We start from the raw sequence: 25600 nt of genomic DNA on the forward strand, positions 1-25600 counted from the left end.
ACATTATACAAATCAGTTTGCTTTTAAAATGTTCAATACAGAGAAAAAATTTAAATTGCATATTGTCTATAACAGAAACATGTTCAAACGGACAAAGACAAAAAGACAAAAGCTATTATTTTCAGAGTCCCTTTAATAATGAGTACAATTTTAAGATGATTAAATACAATCAATTAAAATACAGAATATAGAATATCTTACATTTACATAAAAGAAGCATCAGAATTAACATAAATAATTTCTTCATCCTAAAAATATTAATTCAACTTCCTCCAATTGGGGAATCTCTATAAACTTTTTTATAAGTATAAACAACAGGTACAGCACTAATATTGTTAAAATTCCTCTAAGTACAAACATTCTCACTTCCCACTAAAACATTCCTAATGGCAAAATCAATTTTAAAATCCCCTTAAAACTCCATTCTTGGGATTCCTCTACAGGTTCTGGTAGCCTGATGTTCTCAGCTTCCAGACTGCAGTCTCACTTACTGGTAACATCTGGTATGATTCTTTCCACTCTGCTTCTTCCAGGACTTAGTAAGCCCCCACTCTCCTGCAAACTGCAAACTCCAAAGATGTTATCTGGGTCTGCAATCCTTGTTTCCTAAGGCCTAAAAAGGGATGAGGAAACTGTCAATATATAATTCCTTAAAAATGTATTCTTTGCTTCAAAAGAGTGTCTGTCCCTTTCTCTTCCCAAATAAAACAAAACAATCTCATATGGGGAAAGTCCCAGGTTACTTCTGGAAGCAATTTGAATTCTTTAACAAAGCAATAAGCAAATATTTGGTCAAAGATAATTTAGTCTATAACATCAATTTTCGTAATCAGTTTCTTAAGAATCTGATTCATTCTTTCAGCTTTCCTGCATGAGGGCAGATGCCCAGATGTATGGATTGTGGCTCAATTTTCAATCCTTCCCCATTATTTCTTATAAAACCTTAGAAGTAAAATATGTTCCTTTATCAGAATCAATAATCTCTATCAATCCATATTTAGGTACAATTTGTTCCAATGTTATTCTACAAATTCCTCTTAAAGTAGCAGAGCTCAGGAGAAAGCTTCCACCCATCCCCTATATCTCAGTTTTCCCACTGGTGTCATTTCATTAAAACCTAACCTAAATATTTTGGAGCCAGCTACCTTCCTACAGAGGGACATCTCCTCAATATCTTCTTATTTATATTTAGACATATTATACACCTTTCAGATACAATTTGTTCTGCAATTACATATATCCCCACATGCCAAGTTTTCTTGTTTTCACTTCTTTGTTAAAGGGAGAAAGCAAGACAAATCTTAAGATTAATATTCTAAATAACTTTGGCCCAAATTTCACAAAATTTATACCACATATCCAGCTGGGCTGACAAAATGTTAAAGCATAGCACATATATTTTTTGCAAATTATCCAACATGCAATTTAGCAAGCAACATAGTAGCTTAAATATATTTTATCTCATTAAGAGATACAAACATGTGTCTCTTCAGGCAAGTTACCAGAGAACCAAAAATTTTAACTTAAAATCCAATCAAATACAGATTTAAACTCCAATATCAATGAATAGCATTTTCTAAAATATACCAGAATAAACAAGTTTGCAATATTAGCATGCACCAGTTAATAGTAATTATCCCTTACAATTTCGGAATCAGAATTCCAATTTAAACACACAGAGCCCCAAAACTTAAGGTGGCAGAAAACTAAGTCTCAGGACTATAAGTAATTGGCAGACTCTAGGACCCTGGGGGAAAAGGATCAGAGAAATTTAAACCCAGGTGTTCCCCTACAGATCTGTGGCCAAGTGACTATCTCATCCTCTATGCCAGAAATGCTGGGAAGAGGTAAACGTCAAACATATTGAGACAACTACACAAAATCCCAGAAGAATTCAAGCCAGCCAGGGACACCTCCCTAACAGAGAGAGATTCCACAAACCTGAAAAACTTGAAAAAAACCCAGAGAGAGGTTTTTTGTTTTGTTTTGTGTTCTCCTTTGGCAGTTTCCCTCCCAAGGCTTTTAATCATGTAAATTAGGCCTACTTAAAAACACTAAAGACCTACTCAACTTAGCTGATAGTGCCAAGCAACTTAAAACTTATTTTCCAAATTCCAGAATCTGTTGAGATGTGTTTTGTTGTTGTTGTTGTTGTTGTTGTTGTTGTTGTTGTTGTTGTTGTTGTTGTTGTTGTTTAACACTTCTGTAACTTTTAACTATTTTTGCACCCTTAGATTGGCCAGTTCTGGGTCAACAAAAATGCCATAATTTTTAAATTAAGTTTATATTACAAATTAGAGGAACATAGGATAGTTTACTTCTCAGACTTGTGGAGGAGGAATTTGTGACCAAAAGAGAACTAGAGATCATTATTGATCACAAAATAAGAAAAATTTGATTATATCAAATTAAAAAGCTTTTGTACAAACAAAACTAATGCAAAAAAGATTAGAAGGGAAGTAAACTGGGAAAACATTTTTACAGTTAAAGGTTCTGTAAAGGCCTCATTTCCAAAATATATAGAGAACTGATTCTAATTTATAAGAAATCAAGCCATAATCCAATTGATAAATGGTCAAAGGATATGAACAATTTTCAGATGATGAAATTGAAACTATTTATACTCATATGAAAGAGTGTTCCAAATTACTATTGATCACAGAAATGCAAATTAAGACAACTTTGAGATACCACTACACACCTGTCAAATTGGTTATAATGATGAAAGTTGCAGGGAATATGGGAAAACTGGGACACTGATGCATTGTTGGTGGAATTGTGAACAAATCCAGCTATTCTGGAGAGCAATCTGGAATTATGCCCAAAAAGTTATCAAACTGTGCATATTCTTTGATCCAGCAGTGCTACTACTGGGTTTATAACCCAAAGAAATACTAAAGAAGGGAAAGGGACCTGTATATGCAAGAATGTTTGTGGCAGCCCTTTTTGTAGAGGCTAGAAACTGGAAAATGAATGGATGCCCATCAATTGGAGAATGGTTGGGTAAATTGTAGTATATGAATGTTATGGGATATTATTGTTCTGTAAGAAATGAACAGCAAGATGAATACAGAGAGGCTTGGAGAGACTTACATGAACTGATGCTGAGTGAAATGAGCAGAACCAGAAGATCACTATACACTTCAATAACAATACTGTATGAGGATGTATTCTGATAGAAATGGATATCTTCGTCAAAGAGAAGATCTAATTCATTTCCAACTGATCAATGATGGACAAAATCAGCTACTCCCAGAGAAAGAACACTGAGTGTTAACTGTTTGCATTTTTGTTTTTCTTCCCAGGTTATTTTTTACTTTCTGAATCCAATTTTTCCTGTGCAACAAGAAATTCGGTTTGGAACACATATACTGTATCTAAGATATACTATAACATATCTAACATATATCTAGGGGATACCTGCCTGCCATCTAGGGGAAGGGAGTGAAGAGAAGGAAGGGAAAAATCAGAACCAAAGTGAGTGCAAGGGATGATGTTGTAAAAAATTACCCAAGCATATGTACTGTCAAAAAAAGTTATAATTGTAAAATAAAAAATATTAATTAAAAAAAGAAAGAGAATAAGTTTATATTCCAATAACATTCAGAACACTAGATAACAAACCAAATCTAGATTCTATAATCTCAGAAGGAACCCATTACTAAATCATTTTAGGTAGAATAGAACTGGTCTGTATCATAACCAATTAAGTTTCCAAATTTTTTTCCCCCCTGAGGCTGGGGTTAAGTGACTTGCCCAGGGTCACACAGCTAGGAAGTTTAAGTGTCTGAGACCAAATTTGAACTCTGGTCCCCCTGAATTCAAGACTGGTGCTCTATCCACTGTGCCACCTAGCTGCCCCCAATTTTCCAATTTTAATAAACATATTAATTTAAAGTTATTTTAAAATTAACCAGTATTTTACTTTGTAGGATTCTTTAAAATCTACCTAGATGTTCTATTCAAGCATAATTTCCTTTTAGTTATTTTTCTGATTTTCACAAAACTCTTCTTTTTGTAATCCAGGAAAGAGTTAAGCACCCATTTCTGTTCCATGTAAGTTTTATCTTGAGATTCTTCCTGGCAGGATTCCACAGGCCTGAGTTCTGATAACAAAGTTATAGGCCCCTTGCTTACAGGAGTTTTTAAAGTAGTAGCACACTGCTTTTCCATTTTTCAAAATTTCCAAACTCTCTAATCCCTTTCAGTCTCTTCTCATTCATACATACTTAAACTTTCTCACTCACCTTTCTATATATGTCTCCTTTCTTCTACTTGTTTTTATCATATTCACTGTATTAAATATTTTTCTTCTCTCCCCTCTTCTGCAAAGCTGCTGCAGTCAGCCAGACTCAAAGGAAGAGAAAGAGAAATTCTCTTTCCTTGTATTACCCCAATCCCTAAGGAGCCCAGAATTAGCTCCCAAATTACCTTACTAAAAAAAAAAAAAAAAAAACCAAAAAACAATACACTCACATATCCAGAATAACTTTAGTTTCATACAGTCTACAGTCAGATTTTCAGTTTCAAATGAATCACAGCCTCAAAGCTGTCTCCATGGGATAGATCCCCTCTCCTTCCATGAAATAGGAGAGACATTGAACCTGCTAGTTCTTATTTCTAAAAATTCAGGCTCCCAGTCCCAAAGTTATCTGATATTCCAATCTATTCTCCTACATTCCCTTGTTCTCCTACAAGTCCCAAATTTAGGGCAATCTCCTATCTAAAGGGAACTAAGAAAACCACTTGCTTCAGCACACACCAAATTTATTGTGGGGGAATTTAGGACCTTGAGTCACTAATAGAGCTTATTTTGAACCACTCTGAAAGAATTACTATTCTGAATTCCAGCAATTCAGCCTGATCGTTTCCAAACCAATAACACAGAGATTGAATCCTTATCTCTCACAAGCTTGCTAACTTTTAACACAGTACACAGAATGCAAAGCAGACATACACACAGAATTCACAGACATAGACACAGAAATTTATTTTCAGTTTTTACATACAGATTTGTCAGACATAATCAATTAGCAAAGGAAGCATCCTCTCTATATAGAGTAATAATATTTAATATTTTGGTAGTTCATCCCAATTGCTCAATCTATTTCCCAATCTACCAGTATCTCTATTCTCTTTTCCATGGGGGAAGATTTGAATAGAGACCTTTCCACTTTGAATATTTGATGAGACAAGTACATTTAGATCCTAGTCTCTTGCACCCAATTAGGCAGTGTCTCCCCAAATCTTCAGTTGCCCAAATAGCTCTGACCCTCCAAGAATCTACTGCCCTCAGATTCCAAGGTCTAGGCTTATCTTTGTTAACTTTGGGTCCTGTGCACAGAAGTTACCTGACTGCTGCTGTCCTTCACCTATAGATGGGAATTTTCAGCTGCAGATTCACTTTCACTCTACAGCTAGTTTTCTCCCTTTGGGTCATTTTGCTCAGAGTGGGAAAGGGTTAGCAAGGACTCTCAAACAATAGCAAACTACATAAAGAATGATATCATAAGCAATTTAAGGAAATAAGGGATAATTCACCTATCAAACTTTTGGAGAAGGGAGGAATTTATGACCAAAGAAGAACTAGACAACATTATAAAAGGAAAAATGGACAACTTTAATTACATTAAATTAAAAAGGTTTTGTACAAACAAAAACAACAGAAACAAGATTAAAAGGGAAGTACAAAGCTGACAAAAATCTTTATAGTCAGTGTTTCTGATAAAGGTCTCATTTCTAAAATATATAAAGAACTAAGCTGATACACAACTAACAACTTTAGCAAAGTTGCAGGATACAAAATAAATACACATTAATCATCCATATTTATATATATTGAAGGGGATGTGGGTAAATGAACACTAATACATGTTGGTAGTGCTATGACCTGATTGAACTATTCTGGAAAGCAATTTGGAAATGTTCTAAATTCTGTAAATCCTTTGATCCAGCAGTGTCTCTTCTGGACCCATGTTCCAAATAGATCATTAAAAAGGACAAAGGACTAACATGTGCAAAAATGTTTGTAGCAGACCTTTTTGAAGTGGCCAGGAACTAAAAACAGAGAGTCCCCATCACTTGGGGAATGTTTGACTAAATTATGGTATATGAATGTGATAGAATATTATTGTTCCATAAGAAATGATCAGCAGGATGATTTTAGAAAGGGGGGATGCACATGACCTGATGCTAAGTGAAATGCATAAAAATTTGTACACAGCAACAAGAAGATTATTTGAAGATCAATTCTGATGGATGTAACTCTTCAATACTGAAGTGATTCAATAGACTTACAATGGAGAGAAACATCTGCAATCAGAAAGAGAGGACTGTGGGGACTGGATATGAAATATGGATTTTCACCTTTTTTGTTGTTGTTTGCTTGGTTTTGGTTTTCCTTTTTTATTTCATTTTTCTTGTGCAGCATGATAAATGTGGAAATATGTATATTATTCATGTTTTAACATATATTGGATTATTTGCTGTGTAAGGAAGGGGTTGAGGGAAGGGGGGAGAAAAATTTGGAGCACAAGGTTTTGCAAGGATATATGTTGAAAATTATCTTTGCATATATTTTGAAAATAAAAAGCTACAAATCATTTTTATTAAAGCTTTTTATGTACAAAACATATGGGTAATTTTTCCAACATTGACCATTACAAAGCCTTTTGTTCCAAATTTTCCTCTGCTTCCCCCATCCCCTCCCCTAGATGGCAGGGAGTCCAATACATGTTAAATATGTTAAAATAATGTTAAATCTAATATAGCTACAAAACATTTAAAAATAAAATGGAAAAAAGAATAAATACTACAAGATCACAAAAATAAAAATAAAAACAACGCCAAAAGCTACAAAAGTAGTCAAGGAGAATGATGGTTGAAACAAGGTAACTGGGTTTGGCAACTGAATCATTATTATTAACTTTAAAAAAGAACATTTTCATTGGAATGAAACTTAGCTTGTTATTATAAAGTCTCAAGACATAATTAGGTCATATTCTCATGAAAGGGTCTTCACTCAGTTCATCCCACACAGATGGAATAGGATCACTTGAATAAGTAAAGGAGTTAGCCTTGGTAAAGAGTAGAGTTACTTCCTGATGTGAAACAGAAGGGAATGAGGAAAAAGTTGTGGAAGGTGTCTGAGTGACAAGAGACATGGAAGATAGAAGAGGCATTCATGGACAATAGTTTCAAATTTCTGTAAAATACTAGCAAGGGGAGGATTCTGGGAAGATGATGGAGTAGGTTGATAAATTTCAAGCTCTCCAGATTTCCCCCATAAATAGATCAAATTTGTGCTTCAGGGCAAATATAGAATGGTATAAAACAGATTTGGGGCAGAACAGAGGTCCTCCTGGTACAACCTGAGAAGATCTGAAGACTTAGGGTAGAGATTAACCCCTGTGAAGTACAAACACTTCTGGTGTAGAAGTACCAAGTTGGGAGACCTAGGGCTAGATGGTGCTTTAGCAGGAACCACAGAAATTTTCACCTCCCAGATTGCTTGAGGAATTCAAGACTGAGTGCTGGAGGATAGAGAGAACCTAGGCTAATTGGGAATACCAAGTCTATCTGGGATGCAGGGACTCAGCCTTGGGTAAGAAGAAGCAGCACAATGGGTGAGTGCAGAACCAGTGGTGCAGGGACACTGATGGATGAAGGCACTTGCAGGAAAAAGGATAACTTGGTTTGGGGTTCCTGGTCAAGGGGGAGAGCTGAAGTAAAGCCAGGGACACCATCTCTCCCACCCCAAGATTAGGAGTGCTTACACAAATACCTCTTTGTAGAGGGCCAGAACTCTGCAGAAGTATACTTGAAACAAGGATAATTACAAGGTGTTAACTCAGTGGAATTGATGAGATGATGGTTCTTTAGTATATATATATATATATATATATATATATATATATATATATATATATATATATATATATATACATACATACATACTTAGTATTTAGCATGGTGATGTAATGGTTCTCTAGTTCACACATGTTAATTATGCTGGAATGATTTAATTGTAATAGGGTATTTAAGGGTTGAGAGGACTGGAAATGAGATATTCCATCTTTGACCATCCTCCTGGGAGCTCTCCTGCTGCCTGCATTCCTCTAAGATCAAGACTGGGTCAGACTGTGATAGACACCGACTGTGACTGTCTATCCAGACTATCCTTGTGGTGTCTATCTGGCTGAGACCAAGGCCCATCCCAAAGCCCTCCAGAAAGCTAGCTGGAACATTACACCTCTTATTTAAAAAAAAAAAATGAACTGGCAAAAAAGAAAGAACCCCACCATAGTAGCATTCTATGGGAACAGGAAAAACTGGGGTTCATCTTCAGAGGAAGACAATGAAGTAAAAAAAAAGTTTCTACTACAAAGAATAACATAAAATGGCTCTCTGCCCAGAGAGAACTCATAAAAGAATTTTAAAATCAAATGAAAGACATTGAGGAAAAACTAAAAAAAAAAAAATTAAAAACCATTCAAGAAAAACAAGAAAATTATGAAAAAAATGTTAACCAATTAGAAAAGGAGATAAAGGATCTCAAAGATGGAAAACACTCTTTAAAAATTATAATTGGGCAAGGGGAAGTCAGTGAAGCTATGAGAGAACTAGAAATAACAAAATAGATCATAAAGAATGCAAATATAGGACAGAATGTAAAACATCATAAGAAAAATGACATATCTGGAAAAGAAAATATATGAATAATCAAATAGGAAAGATATGCATGTGTGTATATGTGCGTATATGTGTATATATCTACATGTAGATAAATAGATAGATAAATGTATATGTTTTTTTATTATATATTTTTTATAATATTATCCCTTGTATTCATTTTTCCAAATTATCCCCCTCCTCCCTCCACTCCCTCCCCCCAATGACAGGCAATCCCATACATTTTACATGTGTTACAATATAACCTAGATACATGTGTGTAAATACCATTTTCTTGTTGCACAATAAGCATTAGATTCCAAAGGTACATGTAACCTGGACAGACAGATATTAGTGCTAACAATTTACAATGTATATGTTTTTAATTATAACCTGCTTAGGAGTGGAGAGTCGATGAAAGAGAGGAAAAGTATAAAATAAAAAAGGTGAGCAGCAGAGAACAAAGAAGAGTTTACCATGAAATAAAAAATGGACACCCAAGAATATAATTTTTTCTACTAATATATATACTTTCTTGATCTGGTAATTTATTGTTATATAGTTTGAATCCTCCTCAATGTTCTGCTGAGCATATGACAATGTTGTCTTTTATTTTGTTTCTTTTTTTTTGCTTGTCATTTGTGGATTTTTTTCCTTATTCTGTTTTTTAAAATAAAATTTTAAAAAATAAAATATGAAGCCAGATTCTCAACTAAGAGCATGGGAGAAGGGAGAGACCAGGGAGACTTCATCAGGGAAAGAGCCTCTGTGGGGAATGGGATAGTGAATTGATAAGGGAGGTCTAGTATAATAGCGTAATAGCAGGGAGGGCCCAGTTGAAGTTATATAAATTAAATTTTTAGTGGAGTCATTCAAAACAGTTACATTATTTTTTCCATTTTTGTTCATGTCTATAGGGGCATTTCTATAGACACAAGAAGGCAAGAAATATTGGAAATCACCCAAAAGTGAGGCTATATGTAGAGTTGGACTTGTCCACCAAAGGAGCCAAGATGAGAAGAGGAGTTAGTACAGAATGAGATGATCTGGGAGGAAATTGAAGAATCAGGAGATATGGAGGTAAAGGTATAGCTAAAAAATAGGATGCATAAGGGAAGGGAGAAAGAGAGATTAAAAATTAATAGACTATAGTTAAATGAGGGGACATCAGAATTATTGAATATGGAGGTGGTACATTTGTGAGTGATGGCAAGATCAAGAGTATGACCATCTTCAAGCATGGCTAAAGTGAGGTGGAATATTAGCTCATGGGAAATAAATGAGATAAACCAAGTTTCAAATTCACTGCAAACAAAAGGGGAGTAACCTGGAATCTCTAAAAAATAGATGTCAGAATTTTGACTGGGTCATAGACATAAATAGCATGAACCCCAAAAGAAGAGAGCTTACTGAGTGATGAAGGAAGAGGGAGAACAAGGAGTATTCCAACTTCCCCACCTTGAGTTAACCAAGGAAAATGAATGAAGTTATAGTTAGTACTGAAAAGATTGGCCAGGAAGGCTGTGTTATCAACAGGAAGTTGGGTTTCAATAAGAACTAGTAAATAGAAGAATAGGAAAAAAAAATAGATTTAAGATAAAAGGAAACGTTGCCTATAAAACAAGCATTCCAGGGAGAATGGTGGAAGGGCTAAATGGAGTTAGAATGAAACTTTGGGAAAGAAGAATTGAGAGGAATGGGAATGAAAGATTGTACAGGGATGTAATGGATTTGAAATGAGGATATACAAGAGTTTAGTCACTTGGAGGTAAATGATATGCCTAGCTATAGGAATTTTCATTATTGAGCAGAAATCATCATCCTCAAAGGACAAATGCAACTGGAGAAGGGGAGCCTACAAAAATATATATAATAATCTCTGTATCACCAGGATCTAACAAGTGCCTAGCACTTGATAGGTACTTAATATTTATTAAATGATTAATTGAATCTACTCTTTAAACAGAGTACAAAAATTGCTAGATAGAACTGAAAAATATCTTAACCCTCTCCACCAGTATCCACAACACCTAGGTTTAAAATCTAGTTCCAGCATCTTCTATGTGAGTCTCAGTTTCCTCATTTGTAGAAATTCCCGAAAAGCATTATGATAATGAAAAATATCCTAATAGTGAGAGTTCTTTAGAAAGAGGAATTGTGTCCCCCTTACAGTAGCACTTTAAACAAAAGCACTTAACCATTGGAGCTTTTATATAGAAAGTGTTTGTTTTTAGGTCTGGGGTTTGGCCCAGTTAGTAAATTAGATTCTCATCTAATACTAAGATTCTGTGAAAGGAATGTCAGAATTATATTATTTTATTTTCAAACAAATGTCATCTTACCTACTTCTCTCTCAAGGAAAAACGATGTGCAGATGTTTATTTGCATAATCATATGAGAAAATTAGAAGATTTGGATAGCGGCTGCCTACAGCATCTCTCTGTATCAACTAATTAAACAATAAGTAAATCAAAGTTAATTTTATGCAACCTTTAAATTCTTGTTGCACATACTATGTTTTCTAAAACATGAGATTTTCACAGAAACTTTTTTTGTTTAATCTCTTTTGAATTCCTTGAAGTATAGACTTATTTTTTAGATTTTAGATAGAACAAATAAATCAATCTCATTTTCATTAAAAACCAAGAATTCATGAGAATCAGTGTTAAAGTGACTATTACTCTGCAATGGTCTTTAATGGGCTGATTTTTAAAATAGATCAGCTGATGGGTCTAGAGGGAATTAAAAACTCTTCCCCCTCCAGACTTTCAGTTTTAATCTTTTCTCCATCTTTTTCACCCTTTTCTTTCCATTTCTTTTATTTTCTTTTTATTCATTTGTTTCTCCTACATAATATTAAAAAGCCAGAATTATCAGAGAAGTTTATTGGTGTTTTATTTCTCAGAGCATTGGAAGAATATAAAAGAAAGTGAATTCATGTAAAGGCATCACTATGGAGTCTGTCAATTCTCCATAGATGTTACTAATCCAGTTAGGTATCTGATGAAAGAATACTGATTAGTGAAGAGAATCTTCAATATGGGTTTATGCAGCCTTTATCCTTTGGGGATCTCATGATTATGTAAATCTCTTTTTTGACATCAAGGGCTTTGGGCAAATGTTGAACAGCATCAAAATACCAAATGAATTGCTCTCTTCTGAGTATTAGGCCATTAACATTTGTGCTTCAAAAAAGGGAAATTGCTTGAAGTAACTAGAATGGCTCATAGGAAGCTTTGACCACTAGGATATAACAGAATATTACTCATATTCCCTCATGTATCTGATTCCATTAAGATGGAGGAAACAGACATGTTTTTTCTTCCTATTTGACTACAAAAAGGGATTATAAATTGGGACTATGATAACGTGACTGATTTTATAATAAACATACCTAAACATATCCATGCAAATGACTTTTTCTTCTTCCAAATAGTCACTTTGGTGGGCTAAATACTTATTTATAGACTTATTACAACAGCACTATGAATTCTCATCAAGCCTTCGAACAGAGACAGGATTATCAAATTATGAATTAGAATTGAAAAGGGGCCATAGGAGTCATTTAGTTTAATTACTACCCAAAATATACATCTGATCTACAATATCCAAAAACACTCATACTCTGATAGAAAGTTCATTCCCTGAGGCATTCTATTACTCTTTTTTTTTTTTTTTTTTAACATTAATTGTTGGATTTTTTTTTTTTTCCCTTATGTTGATCTGAAACAGCCATTTAGTAACATCTAGCCATTTGCCCTATTTCTCTCTTCCTGGATCCAAGTTATTTTTGCCCTTGTAGCTCAACCATTTCAATCATGTCTGGTTCCATGTAATCTTATTTGGGGTTTTCTTGTCAGAAATACTGGAGTAGTTTGTTATTTCCTTCTTCAGCTTATTTTATGGATGAGATTCTTTATTTTATTTTATTTTTATTAAAGCTTTTTATTTTCAAAATATATGCATGGATAATTTTTCAACACTGACCCTTGCAAAACCATGTATTGCAAATGTTCCCCTCTTTTCCCCCACCCTCTCCTCTAGATGGCAAGTAATCCAATATATGTTAAACATGTTAAAATATGTTAAATTTTATATATATATATATACATACACACACACACACATATAATCAGATAAAAAAATGAGAAAGAAAACAAAATGCAAGCAAACAACAACAAAAAAGAGTGAATTAAAAAAAAAAGTATCATAGTCCACACTCAGTTCCTACAATTCTCTCTCAGGGTATAGATGGCTCTCTTCTTCACAAGATCATTGGAACTGGCCTCAATCATCTCATTATAGATGAGATTCTTAAGCAAACAGGATTAAATCAGTTGGCCAGTAAGTGTCTAATAAGTGTCTGAGATCAGATTTGAGCCCAGAAAAATGAGTTTTAATCAATTCAGGTTTAGTACTCTATCCAATGCATCACCCAGCACCTTTAGGGTCCACAAAAATTGATTCTAATCTTTCTTTAAAAATTCTAGTACACGTGACTCTATTTGCTAAAATATTTGTGCATTTAAAAATAAATGATGTTTATTGTATTTAGGATATTTAGGATATGTATTTAGGATATCACACATTTAACATGTATGAAATTGCTTGTTATCTAGGGGAGGGAGTACAGGGAGGGAGGGGAAAATTTGGAAAAGAAGTGAATACAAGGGATAATGTTGTAAAAAAATTACCCATGCATATGTACTGTCAAAAAAATTATAAAATTAATAAAAATAATTTATGTGGAGCTTATAGATATGACACAGAGATTGGGAAGACTTGGTAACAGAATTTTAAAAAAAGAAGAAGAAACCAAAGAAATTTATTGAAGCATGTATTAGAATAAGTATTATTTTAGTTAATTTTTATTACTCATTTATCTAATGATCTACTAATTTAGATATTGTGTCCTACTTTCTAGAGCCATCAAGTTGGAGTGACAAAGCATACCATTACATTCTAGAGCCTCCACACCGGGGTGATTAAATTATACCTTCTTAATGGAGAACTGATGAGGCAAGACTCCTGAGGATGAAGGGAAAATAGAGTCTGTTTATTTCAAGGACTTTCCCCTTTTTACACCCTCATACCCTTATGTAACAAAAGCAACACTGTGCATGTGCTAAAGATATACTGCACACATGGGGCCACATAAACATCTTGCTATTGTGTGTAGTTTGCCACCTGGTATCACTCTACTTCAATCACTACACAGGTTGTCACTGCCTCTTGACTTCTCAGCAAAGCTGAGAGCCCTTAGGGGAGATGGGGAGCCTAACCAGATATTGTTACCAGGTTCTCTCTGGTCTGAAGGGTCTTATACCTCACTCAGAGTTTTCCCACTGTCTGTGACCCTCTACATATAGATAACAATATTTTTATGAAAAAGAAAGTTTTGTATTGCGAGGATTCATTGTTTTATATAGAATCCACTTTTCCTGATTGGAACATAGGATATGGAAATAGTCTCTCTTTCTTTTCTTTTTTTTTCTTTTTTTTTTTTTTTGGTACATAGATTCTTTTTGATTATTTGAGGTAACAATTATATTTCTTCAAGAGAACATGGTTGTTGTAAATGACTGCTAGATTTCGTTTCATTAAAAAAACAACACTCTATTTTTCTGTAATTAGGTCTTGATGGAGATAGAAGTCACAGAATAAGTATGATATGGAGTCCCTTTACTCCAGGAATTTAAAATCTAGTGGGAAAGCAAAGACATCTAAATATTAAATAAACTATTGTTAATGAAAGGTAATATATGGTTTGGTTCTTAAAGGAGATGCGTTGTCTTCATAGATGTTTCATTCATTGTGTATAGTGGGTTTGCACAAAGCACATATAAATATTTTCTTTTGATTCTAGTTGGCTAAATAATAGTTTTAGTCAGTCTGCTTCTGGTCAACTATGACTTATCACTTGGGAGTTTGCATTGCAAATGATGATAATTTCCCTAACTACCATGTTACAAGAACTATGATTCAGGAGGCCTTTTAGAAGAAGACAGTTTCTGGCTGGCAAGTTCTTGACTGCTGCTCTCTGAATAAGAAGATGGGCCTCCAGGAAAGGATGGCATAAAATGGAGACTTATTAGTCAGGCAGTTAACAAGTATTTATTAAGCATATACTATGTCCCTGGTACTGTGCTAAGTTCTGGAGGTAGAAAGAAGAAAATGAAAAATAATTTTTGCTTTCAAGGAGTTCATAATATAATTGAGAATACACTATGTATGCCAGCTATAAACAAATAAGAAACAAGACATATACAAGATAACTTGGGGGAAATGCTCAGAGTACAGCACTAATATTAAGGAGACTACGAAGGACTTCTCACCAAAAGTAGGACTTCAGCTGGGACTTGAAGAAAGTCAGGGAAGCCAGGAGGGGAAGATAATGAGGGGAGAATTTCAGGCATAAAAAGGACAGCCAGTAAACATACTCAGATATGAATGTTACAGTGTCTCCTATGAGAAATAATAAGGGAGAAGTAGCAGGAAGAAAACAAGCATTTATTAGCTAGATGTCTAGTAGACATCTTAAATTAAATATGTCCAAATATAATTCATTCTCTTTGTCCCAAATCCCTTCCTGGCTTCCCTCCTAATCCATCCTAGTGCCTCAGGCTCACAATCTAAGAGTTATCTTGGACTTCTATCTTTTATCACCACCCCTTATCCCTCATAGACAGTTTCCAAGGCCTGTCAATCTCATATCTGCAATATCTTTTATATATGCTGCCTTTTTAGCTCTGGCATTGACACAATTTTCTTGCCCAAACTAATGCAATACTTTGCTGGTTACTTTGCCCACTCTTGTCTCTCTTCACTCTTATCCTTTCTTTATTCAATCAGCTGAGAAATTTTCCTAAAGTATATAGGTCCAACTCTGTCACTCCCCTACTCAATAAACTCCAGTGGCTCCCTATTGCCTCCAGGACAAATTAAAAATACTCTTTTTGACATTCAAAGCTATTCATAACATAGCCTCCTCCTTTCCAATCTTCTCATATCTTACTCCTTGCCATATAGTCTTAAATGTAGTGACACTCTCTTTGTGACTATTATATAAACAACATAGATACTGTCTCTCAGTTCTGGGCACTTTCTCTGCACCCATATTTGGAATGTTCTCTCTCCTCAGTTCCATATGATGACTTCCTGACAACTAAAATTTCACTTTTACAGGAAGCCTTCCTCAATATTTTTTTAATTCTAGTGCATCCCTTCTGTTAATTATTTCCTATTTATTTTGTATTTTACTTGCTGTGTGTGTGTGTGTGTGTGTGTGTGTGTGTGTGTGTGTGTGTGTGTGTATTTTTTGCATATCTTTGGTTGGAAGATGGTTCCTGACCTCAAGAAGCTTGTATACTGATAAGAAGAAAAGAACATATAAAAGAAGTATTAAAAGCAAGGTAGGGAGGGAGATCAAATTATTCAGCATGTGACTGCAGTTGTGAAGACAATTAGTCTAGAGGACCAGGAGGAAAATTAAGACTGACCATTTTCAGCCCTTCAAGAAATTGGAAGCTCACTAATGAGAAAAGGTGGGATAGGATTTGAAGGAGGATAATCTATAGTGAATAAACTCTATGGAGGGCATTAAACAGCCTCAGGGCAAGGAGACCTCAGCTTCCAAGGGAAGTTCCAGAATGAGCCAGCTGTATGGGAGCATGATTTTGAAGACAAAAAAAAAAGTCAAGAAATAGAACTGGAAGAAATTAATGATGACAGAATCTTTAATTGCAAAGAATTAAGAAAAGTGAGAGGAAAGGAGAAGGAGATACTGAAAATAGCCTCAAGAAATTTAGACACAAAATAGAGAAGAAATATAGGATAATACCTAGAAGAGATATGGATCAAATAAAAGTTTGGAGTATAGGAAGACTTTGTAGGGAGGTTTGTAGGCAGTGGGAAAACACCCAGTAGAAAAGGAAAGGTTTAAGATTAATAAGTGGAGAAAATAAAAAAGAAATCTACTAGGGAAAATGGGATAGAATGGGAACACAAACACACACATATATACCTACATATATACAGAAATACATACAGATATGTATGTGTGTATATATATCTATATATCTATATATCTCTATATATCTATATCTATCTATCTATCTATCTATCTATATATATATATATATACATATATAAAGTTATATGGATTTACCTTAGCAAGAAGTATCACTTCTTTATGTGAAATAATGGTGAAGGAAGAGATGGAGTCATTTGAGTGACATGCCATAAGCAACAGGGGATAAGAATGTAAAACTGAATCTATTCATATGCATCATAGCATCAGATGAACTTTACCAGATAAGCTGTGGCTACCTTTGAACTTTTGTGCTTATTGTTTTCTGATTTTAGCTTAACACGTATTCTTTGGTTGGATATACATATTGTTATATAGATATAGATATATAAGAAACATGCAGACGGACAGACAGAGGGAGAGGGAGAGAGAGCTATGGTGGTGAGCTCCAAGGGAAGCTACTTTGAGAGTTCCAAAGAAAAGTAGAACATGGAAAATCATTGGCCTAGTGGTGTCAGTGACGATAGCAGTGGTAAATCTGGGCTAATGGCAAGAGAAGATTTTGTCCTGAAGAATTCAGATAATGCCATTACCAGCAGACAAGTGCCAGAAATGATCAGAAATTATCTAGTAGAGAAGTGAAGTAATAATTTGTGGTATTATACAACTACATTTGGTTTTGAAGATCCTTCAAATATTGGCATTTCAACTGATTGCAATAGTACTTATATGCTGTTGCTGAATCTTGTTCAAATCTGCTTAACATTCTTTTTTTCTTAATAGGAATAAGCTACTTGTTTGATACACTATTCATTTTATGCACGGAGTGGCCCATTTTCTGGGGAGTAAAGACATGAGTAAAATAAACAAATGATAATTTAAACATTGTCCTTAGGAGGCTGAGATAAGAGGTTACATCCGGTAATGTTCTCTCTAATTAAATAAAGGCTCCCATAACAATGATTTAATCAAGGATTTTATTAACTGGGTACAGAATAAAGAAGGAAATTCCTATAAGGCCAGCCAAGTGGTGCTTCTATAATAGAATAGATATTGACACTGGAAGGAATTTTATTGTTCATATAGTTCCAGCCTCTCATTTTATAGATGTTGACAATGAAGTTAAGAGATGTGCAATACTTTGATGAAGATTATTCAGAATACAAATGGCAGATCCAGGATTTGAACCCAGATTCACTGATTCCAGATTAAATTAAAAGGTCTTCTCATTCCAAAGCCAATAAACTTTCTATAATACTGTATGGTCTCTGGGAAGAATAAGAATAACAAATATAGGCATTACTACTCCATAAACAAGTTTCTTGAAGTCAAAACCCAAGATGGATCTTGTTGTTCAGTCATGTCCAACACTTCATAACCCCATTTAGGATTTTTTTTGGCAAAGATTCTGGAGTGGTTTGCCATTTCCTTTTCCAGTTCATTTTATAGGTGAGGAAACTGAAACAAACAGGATTAAGTCACTTGCCCAATATCACCCACCTACTAAGTGTCTAAGAACAGATTTGAACCTTCTGACTCCTGGGCCTTTTAGCAGCTAAGAGGAGTGAGCAGATACTGAAAGAGTATCAAAATACCCTCACTAAGGTTGTCACTTGACCCAAGTCAACAGTATTCTAGTCATAGAAGTTGCTAAATATATGCCTGTAGAAATGAATTGAAAAATAAGACATTGAATTAGTTTGGCATGGATTAATTTTACTAAGCCTATTCTAACTCTCTTCTACATGCATATTTCCTATTTTACATGCATATAAATAATCCTTTAATTAATTCATTGTAGGTCATAATGGTCATCTTCTTTATTGTTTAAAAAATGACAAAATTTCTCTATTTGCAGTCAGATAATAGTTCTTTTGTTTAGCTTAGTTTATCACAAATCATCATTGAATTGACCAAACTGCTCTAGAGATCCTTGGCACAAAGTTAAGAAACCCTGGACTGAATCAATTTATAGATGTATGATCTTTATTAAGTCAATGGAGAGAGTCAGAAAGGAAAGAAAAGTGAAATTGAAGTCTGAGAAAATGCATTCAAATCCTGTCTCTGCCACTTATTATCTGAATAACTTTAAGCAAATCACTGGCTATATTTGGGCCTCAGTTTCCTCATTTGCAAAAAAGGGAAAGGAATGAAACTTGATGACTTCTAAGAATAATTCTAAGAATTATTTATTCTTAAATCTAAGATAATTTAAGCTTATAGGATCAAACCTTTTATAACCTTATTTCCTTACCTATAAAATCAGTGAGTCAATAAGCATTTTTAAGCACCTGCTATGTGCTAGGCATCATACTAAGTATTAGGAATATAAATTTGAAAAAAAGAAAGATTTTTGTCCTCAAGAAACTTACAATACAATGAGAGAAGTTAAAAAATAGAGGCCATAGAGAAGGAGGGACATAATGAAGAAGCCTCAATATTGTGCAGCCAGATGAGAAATGAGATGTATAAATTGAAGATTCTGTTTAAATTTTGTTTTGAAGATTTAGAATTTACCCCATCTTACAGAGAAGGAAATTAGTGATAAGAAGGAGTATACACACATATATATGTATGTATATAATGTGCATATATATATATATAATATCTAATCATGCTTGTGGTATCTCACAGAACTGTCCTGGTGAAGGTATTCTGCAAACTTCTAAAGAGAATATAAATGTGAGTTATTATTATTAATTTATTATGAAGTATTGTGGGGAACTGGATGGGAGATCTGGGACTTTTGACCCAGATAAGTTGTTATAATGACAAACGAGATAAAATTGATTACAGGGAAAGGTATCTCAAATGAACACACTGTAGTTAACTCAGGCAGAGAAGGCTTTGACATTCAATACCCAAAAATAAATATTGGTGCCTGATAACAGGATGGTTTTCTGAGTCAACAAATATTATCTCATGTTTACCAAAGATTTGCCTGAATACCCTCCCTGCTCCAGCAGAGAGAGAGCTAAGACCAAATACTTCTCTCTCTGTTACAGAAAAATCTTAAGTTAGTTGAACATAAACCAATTCAATAAGAATTTATTAAGGGATGATTATGATTCAGGCACTATGTTGGGATGTAAAGACACAACCAGAACAGACCCTGCTCTCAAGACTTTATAGAGGCACACATGTACACAGAACAAACAAGTTACACATATATACAAAATAATTTCAGCAAGACAGAGTGTGAACCATTGGCAGGACTGCTCATGCTAGAGCTTGCACTTGAACTGAGCTATGAACAGAAGGAAGGAATCCAAGAGGAAGAGATGAAGAGGCAGAGGAGATTGTCTCTGCAAAGTACAGAAAAAGGGTAATGGACTACCTTGTATACAAGATAGCAAGCAGGAAAATTGTGCTAGAATTTAAAGTAAAGAGAGTAACAGAAAATATGGCTTTATTGTTTTACAGAAGGGTTTGTATTATAGTAATAATAGTAATAGCATTTATATAGAGCTTTAAGGATTGCAAAGTGTTTTACAAATTGTTTCTCATTTTATCCTAATGATAATCCTGGTAGTTAGATGCTGTTTTTATTCTCAAGGAATTTGAGGTAAATCAAAGTGAAGTATCTTTCCCAGGGCCACATACTTAGTGTTTGAGATCACATTAGAACTCAGATATTGCTAACTACAAATCTAGTGCTCTATTCACTGAAGCTTCTTGAGCTGAGAATAGCAGGAATCTTTATATATCCATTTGACAGTGAAGACTGGACTTGAAAAGAAGATACTAAAAGTAGGGGGACATTATTAGGATGTTCTTAAATTATTGTAAGTGAAAAGTGGTAGCTCAAACTCCAGTGGGGATCATGTAACTGTCAAGAAGAGAATGGATTCAAGAAATAGAGATATTATGGAGGAAGAATCAACAGTACAATACAACCAAATTAAAAGAAAGGGAGTAGAAGCTGAAGAAGACTGAGATAATCAAACCTGAGTAACAAAAAGAATGATAACACATTCATCATAAATTGAGAAAATGTGTTACTTTGATGTCTATGCATCTTCAACTCTCATCACTTACCTTAAGTACAATCCTATATCTCCAAGTCCCTGCTGGACATATTCCACCAGATATTTAATGGGAATCTAAAATTCAACTGTAGTATATGTTCTAGAGCTACTGTCCCCACTCTCTAGTGAGAATTCCAGTGACTAGTTTGACCCGTAGAGCATGGCTACTACATGTGCTTACAATTTCACAGGTTAAAACTAAAGAGTTGAGGGTTGACTTTCTAATGACATAGCTCTCAAGCTTTCATCAGTGTGCTTATAATTATTCATTATTCAACAGGAAATTGAATATTATTGAAAAAGTGATATGGTGTTAGGTTCTTACTAAGTGCTAATGAGATAATGAGATATTAGGTTCTTACTAAGTGCTAAGTCAGTACTTGACAATTCTCTAGTTCCAGCCTTTAAGGGCAGTTTTACCTCTTTGAACTTCTGGGAATGAGCTTGCATGTTTAAGAGGAGCAAGTTCCTTGGTTGAGGTATTTTTTCCCAGAAGCCCCTGAGTTATTCCACGCCATTCTCTGGGAGGAAAAAAGAAGTGACATTGAGCAAGGGAGAGAAGTCTCTATTCTAGGTCAGAGTTGGCGGCTCTCTACAGGAAGAAGAATCTGGCCGAGAGATTTGAGTTGAGACAGCAGATCTCCTCCCAGAGAGCGATCGGCAGTTTCTGGAGACAACGGACCTTTACATTTTGGAACTGTTTAAGTTTTTTGAGAAGGGAAATATGATGGTCAGACTTGCACTTGAGGAATATTATGTATATACATATATATGTATATATGTATATACATATATATGTATTATATATGCATATAAATATACCACACACATATGTATACATACACACATATTATACAGAGTTTCCTTTGTTTGACATTTAAAATCACTCATAATTTTAGCCCAACCTATCTTTTCAAACTGTTTTCAAATTACTCATTACCTTTTAGCCATACTCTATATTCCATAAAAAATGTAATAATTCTTATTACCTGTACATAGTATTTTTCCTGAAATCACTGCTCTTTTATGCAAGTTATTCCTCATACCTGCTCTCCCTTCTCACTTCTTAAATCCCCCAGCTCCCTTCAAGGATCAGTTTACATGACATTTACACAAGGTTTTTATTGGTCCCAACAATCAGTAAAGTCCACTGTCATCTACTCTGCATTTACTTAATATATCCAACACAAAGATTACCTAGGCACTACTCAACTCAAACTAAGGGAGCTGGTTGGTAATCTGAGACCATCCCCTACAATGTTATTGTGTTCTATCTCAATTCAAAAGGAGATTAACTTCTTGATTAAGAAAATAGGCTGCTCATTTTGGTCTCATGTGCTACACTGAGAATAATTTTACATTTGACTCTACTCTAAAGATTCTCCCCTGCAAGGGGACAAGTATAAACAGGTAAACCAAATGCAAACAGTAACAGATATAGAGAAGGTAGTTTTAGTCCCACAAAGAAACAGAATGTTTAGCAATAAATAATCATGGAATTATTAGGGAACAACCAAGACTATCAACATCATTTCAAACATCAATATAATGCTCTAAGGTCTATAAATTCTTTGAAAAAGAAGATGGCGGCGTGGAGGCAGACAGCTGCTTGAGCTCCTCGTATTCTCTCAGAACTTACTTCATGACAAGCCTCTGACTTAATGCTTGACCCAGAAAGAAATCCACAAATTATCACCAAGAGAAGACATCCTTGAAAGTCGCCAGAAAAGGTCTGTGTTTGTTCGGGGGAGGGTCAATCAGACTGGGCGCAGACTGAGGGCAGACAGCCAGAGCAAGACAGGCAGCTCACACAGCTCAGACCTGAGGGGGAGGGGTGTGATCTCTGCCGTTTCTGTGAAAGGGCTTTTGTCCCAGTGTGGATGCTCCGTCTTGGCAGCAAGCCAGGAGCGGTGGAGAGGGTGTAAACACCGGAGGTGAAGATTAAAACCCCAGAAAGCCAGCGTCTCTCAGAGCCCGGCCACCCCCAACACCCACCTGGACTGACTCGGTGCGTTCTCAGAGCCTCAGAGCGCAGACTCAGTACAGTCATTGCTGTTCTGTTAGTGGCTCTCTGCTGCCCTACCCCCAGTCTGTAGAGGAAGCCCATTAATACCATCCAGCCCCATCCCCCGCAAAACAGACCAATTGTTTCTCTTGTCAGTTTGTTTTCTTTGATTCCTACTCTGACAAAATGAACAAAAAATTCAAAAGGGCTTTAACCATTGACAGCTTCTGTGTGGAGAGGGAGCAGACTTCAAATGCTGAGGAGACTAGGAACAGACTGTCCCCAGATGTATCCCCTGGGAGGGATATAAGCTGCTCCTCAATACAAAAGAACCTCATAGAGGAAATCAAAAAGGCTCTCACAAGAGAGCTGGAAGAGAAATGGGAAAAGGAAAGGGAAGCTTGGCAAGAGAGCCTGGAGAGGTCATCCCATGCATTCAAAGACAGAATGGATAAAGAAATCAAATCATTGAGAAACAAGATTAGTGAGCTGGAAAAGGTAAACAACTCCAAGGAAAACAGGATTAGTGAGCTGGAAAAGGTAAACAACTCCAAGGAAAACAGGATTAGTGAGCTGGAAAAAGAAATCAGCTCTCTAAAAAATAAAATGGATAAAATGGAAAAAAATTCCATAGAAGATAAAAACTCAATTGGACAATTACAAAGAGATATAAAAAAAGTGAGTGAAGAAAATACATCATTGAAAATTAGACTGGAACAAGTAGAAATGAATGACTCAAGGAGAAACCAAGAGAGAGTCAAGCAAAACCAGAGAAATGAAACAATTGAAAAGACTGTCAAGTACCTTACCAGAAAGACAACAGACCTGGAAAACAGATCCAGGAAAGACAATTTGAGAATAATCGGACTCCCTGAAAAATGGGAGGAAAAAAAGAGCTTGGACACCATTTTCGAGGAAATTATCAAAGAGAACTGCCCAGACGTTTTGGAAACAGAGGGTAAAATAGACATTGAGAAAATTCATCGATCACCTACTGAAAGGGACCCTAAAATCAAAACGCCAAGAAATATAGTGGCCAAGTTCAAGAACCATCAGACAAAGGAAAAGATATTGGAAGCTGCTAGAAAAAAACAATTCAGATATGGAGGATCCACAATAAGGATAACACAGGATCTAGCAGCATCCACATTAAAAGAACGCAGGGCCTGGAACATGATATTCCGAAAGGCTAAGGAACTTGGTATGCAGCCAAGAATAACTTACCCAGCAAGAATGAGCATCGTTTTCCAGGGAAGAAGATGGACATTTAACGAAATAAATGAATTCCATCTATTTTTGATGAAAAAACCAGACCTACATAAGAGGTTTGATCTTCAAATACAGAACTCAAGAGACTTCTAAAAAAGGTAAAAAGAAATCTTGAGAACTATACTTCTGTCAAAAAATATGTAAAGAACATATGTACAATTTGTCTTAGAAACTAGAGGTGGAAAGGAGATTATATCATAAAAAAGTGTAAAGTGGTGGTACTACATCTCATGAAGAGGCAAAGGTAACCTATTATATCTGAGAGAAAGAAAGGAGGGAGATGAACATAGCGTGTATCAATAGACATATTCGATTTATGGTGAAACTTCTTCCACTTCATTGAAAAGTGAAAGGGAAGGAGTAAGCTAAGGGGAAGGGAATACAGTAATTTCGAGGAAAAGGGGTAAAATAAGGGGAGGATCTTTAAGGTGGGGGAGGGATCCTAAAAAGGGAGGGCTGTGAAAAGCAAGTGGTGTTCACCAGTTTAATACTGGATAGGAGGGTAATAGGGAAGGAAAGGGGAAAAGCATAAGCAGGGGTTAAGAGGATGGCAAGCAATATAGAATTAGTCCTTCTAACCATAAATGTGAATGGGGCAAACTGCCTCATAAAGAGGAAGCAGTTAGCAAACTGGATTAAAAGTCAGAATCCTACTATATGTTGTTTACAGGAAACACACCTGAAACAGGATGAGACATTCAAACTAAAAGTAAAAGGGTGGAGCAGAATCTATTATGCTTCAGGCAAAACCAAAAAAGCAGGAGTAGCCATCCTCATCTCAGATCAAGCAAAAACAAAAATTGATCTAATTAAAAGAGATAAGGAAGGGCATTATATCCTGCTAAAGGGAAGCATCAATAGTGAAGCAGTATCAATATTAAACATGTATGCACCAAGTGGTGCAGCATCTAAATTCTTAAAAGAGAAATTAAGAGAGCTGCAAGAGGAAATAGATAGCAAAACTATAATAGCGGGAGATCTCAACCTTGCTCTCTCAGAATTAGATAAATCAAACCACAAAATAAATAAGAAAGAAGTCAAAGAGGTAAATAGAATACTAGAAAAGTTTGATATGATAGATCTTTGGCGAAAGCTAAATGGAGACAGAAAGGAATATACTTTCTTCTCAGCAGTTCATGGAACCTATACAAAAATTGATCACATACTAGGGCATAAAAACCTCAAAATCAAATGCAGTAAGGCAGAAATAGTAAATGCATCCTTTTCAGACCATAATGCAATCAAAATAACATTTAATAAAAAGCCAGGGGAAAATAGACCAAAAAATAATTGGAAACTAAATAATCTTATACTAAAGAATGATTGGGTAAAACAGCAAATCATAGACATAATTAATAACTTCACCCAAGAAAATGACAATAATGAGACATCATACCAAAATGTGTGGGATACAGCCAAAGCAGTAATTAGGGGAAGTTTTATATCTCTACAGGCCTACTTGCATAAAATAGAGAAAGAGAGGGCCAACGAATTGGGTTTACAACTAAAATTGCTAGAAAAGGAACAAATTAAAAACCCTCAGACAAACACAAAACTTGAAATTCAAAAAATAAAAGGTGAGATTAATAAAATTGAAAG

General features: G+C 35.1%; 1 long non-coding RNA gene across 2 annotated transcripts in view; it reads right to left on the reverse strand.

The window, feature by feature from the left end:
* Positions 1-236: 236 nt before the first annotated feature.
* The window catches only part of LOC141552760 (uncharacterized), a 115883-nt gene continuing 90519 nt past the window's right edge, over positions 237-25600 (reverse strand). For both annotated transcript variants that reach the window (XR_012485244.1, XR_012485243.1), the window contains one exon: positions 237-613. This is a non-coding gene — a long non-coding RNA (uncharacterized LOC141552760). The remainder of the gene's footprint in view (positions 614-25600) is intronic.

Source organism: Sminthopsis crassicaudata, chromosome 1, assembly GCF_048593235.1.
Source record: "Sminthopsis crassicaudata isolate SCR6 chromosome 1, ASM4859323v1, whole genome shotgun sequence".
Classification (NCBI taxonomy): domain Eukaryota; kingdom Metazoa; phylum Chordata; class Mammalia; order Dasyuromorphia; family Dasyuridae; genus Sminthopsis; species Sminthopsis crassicaudata.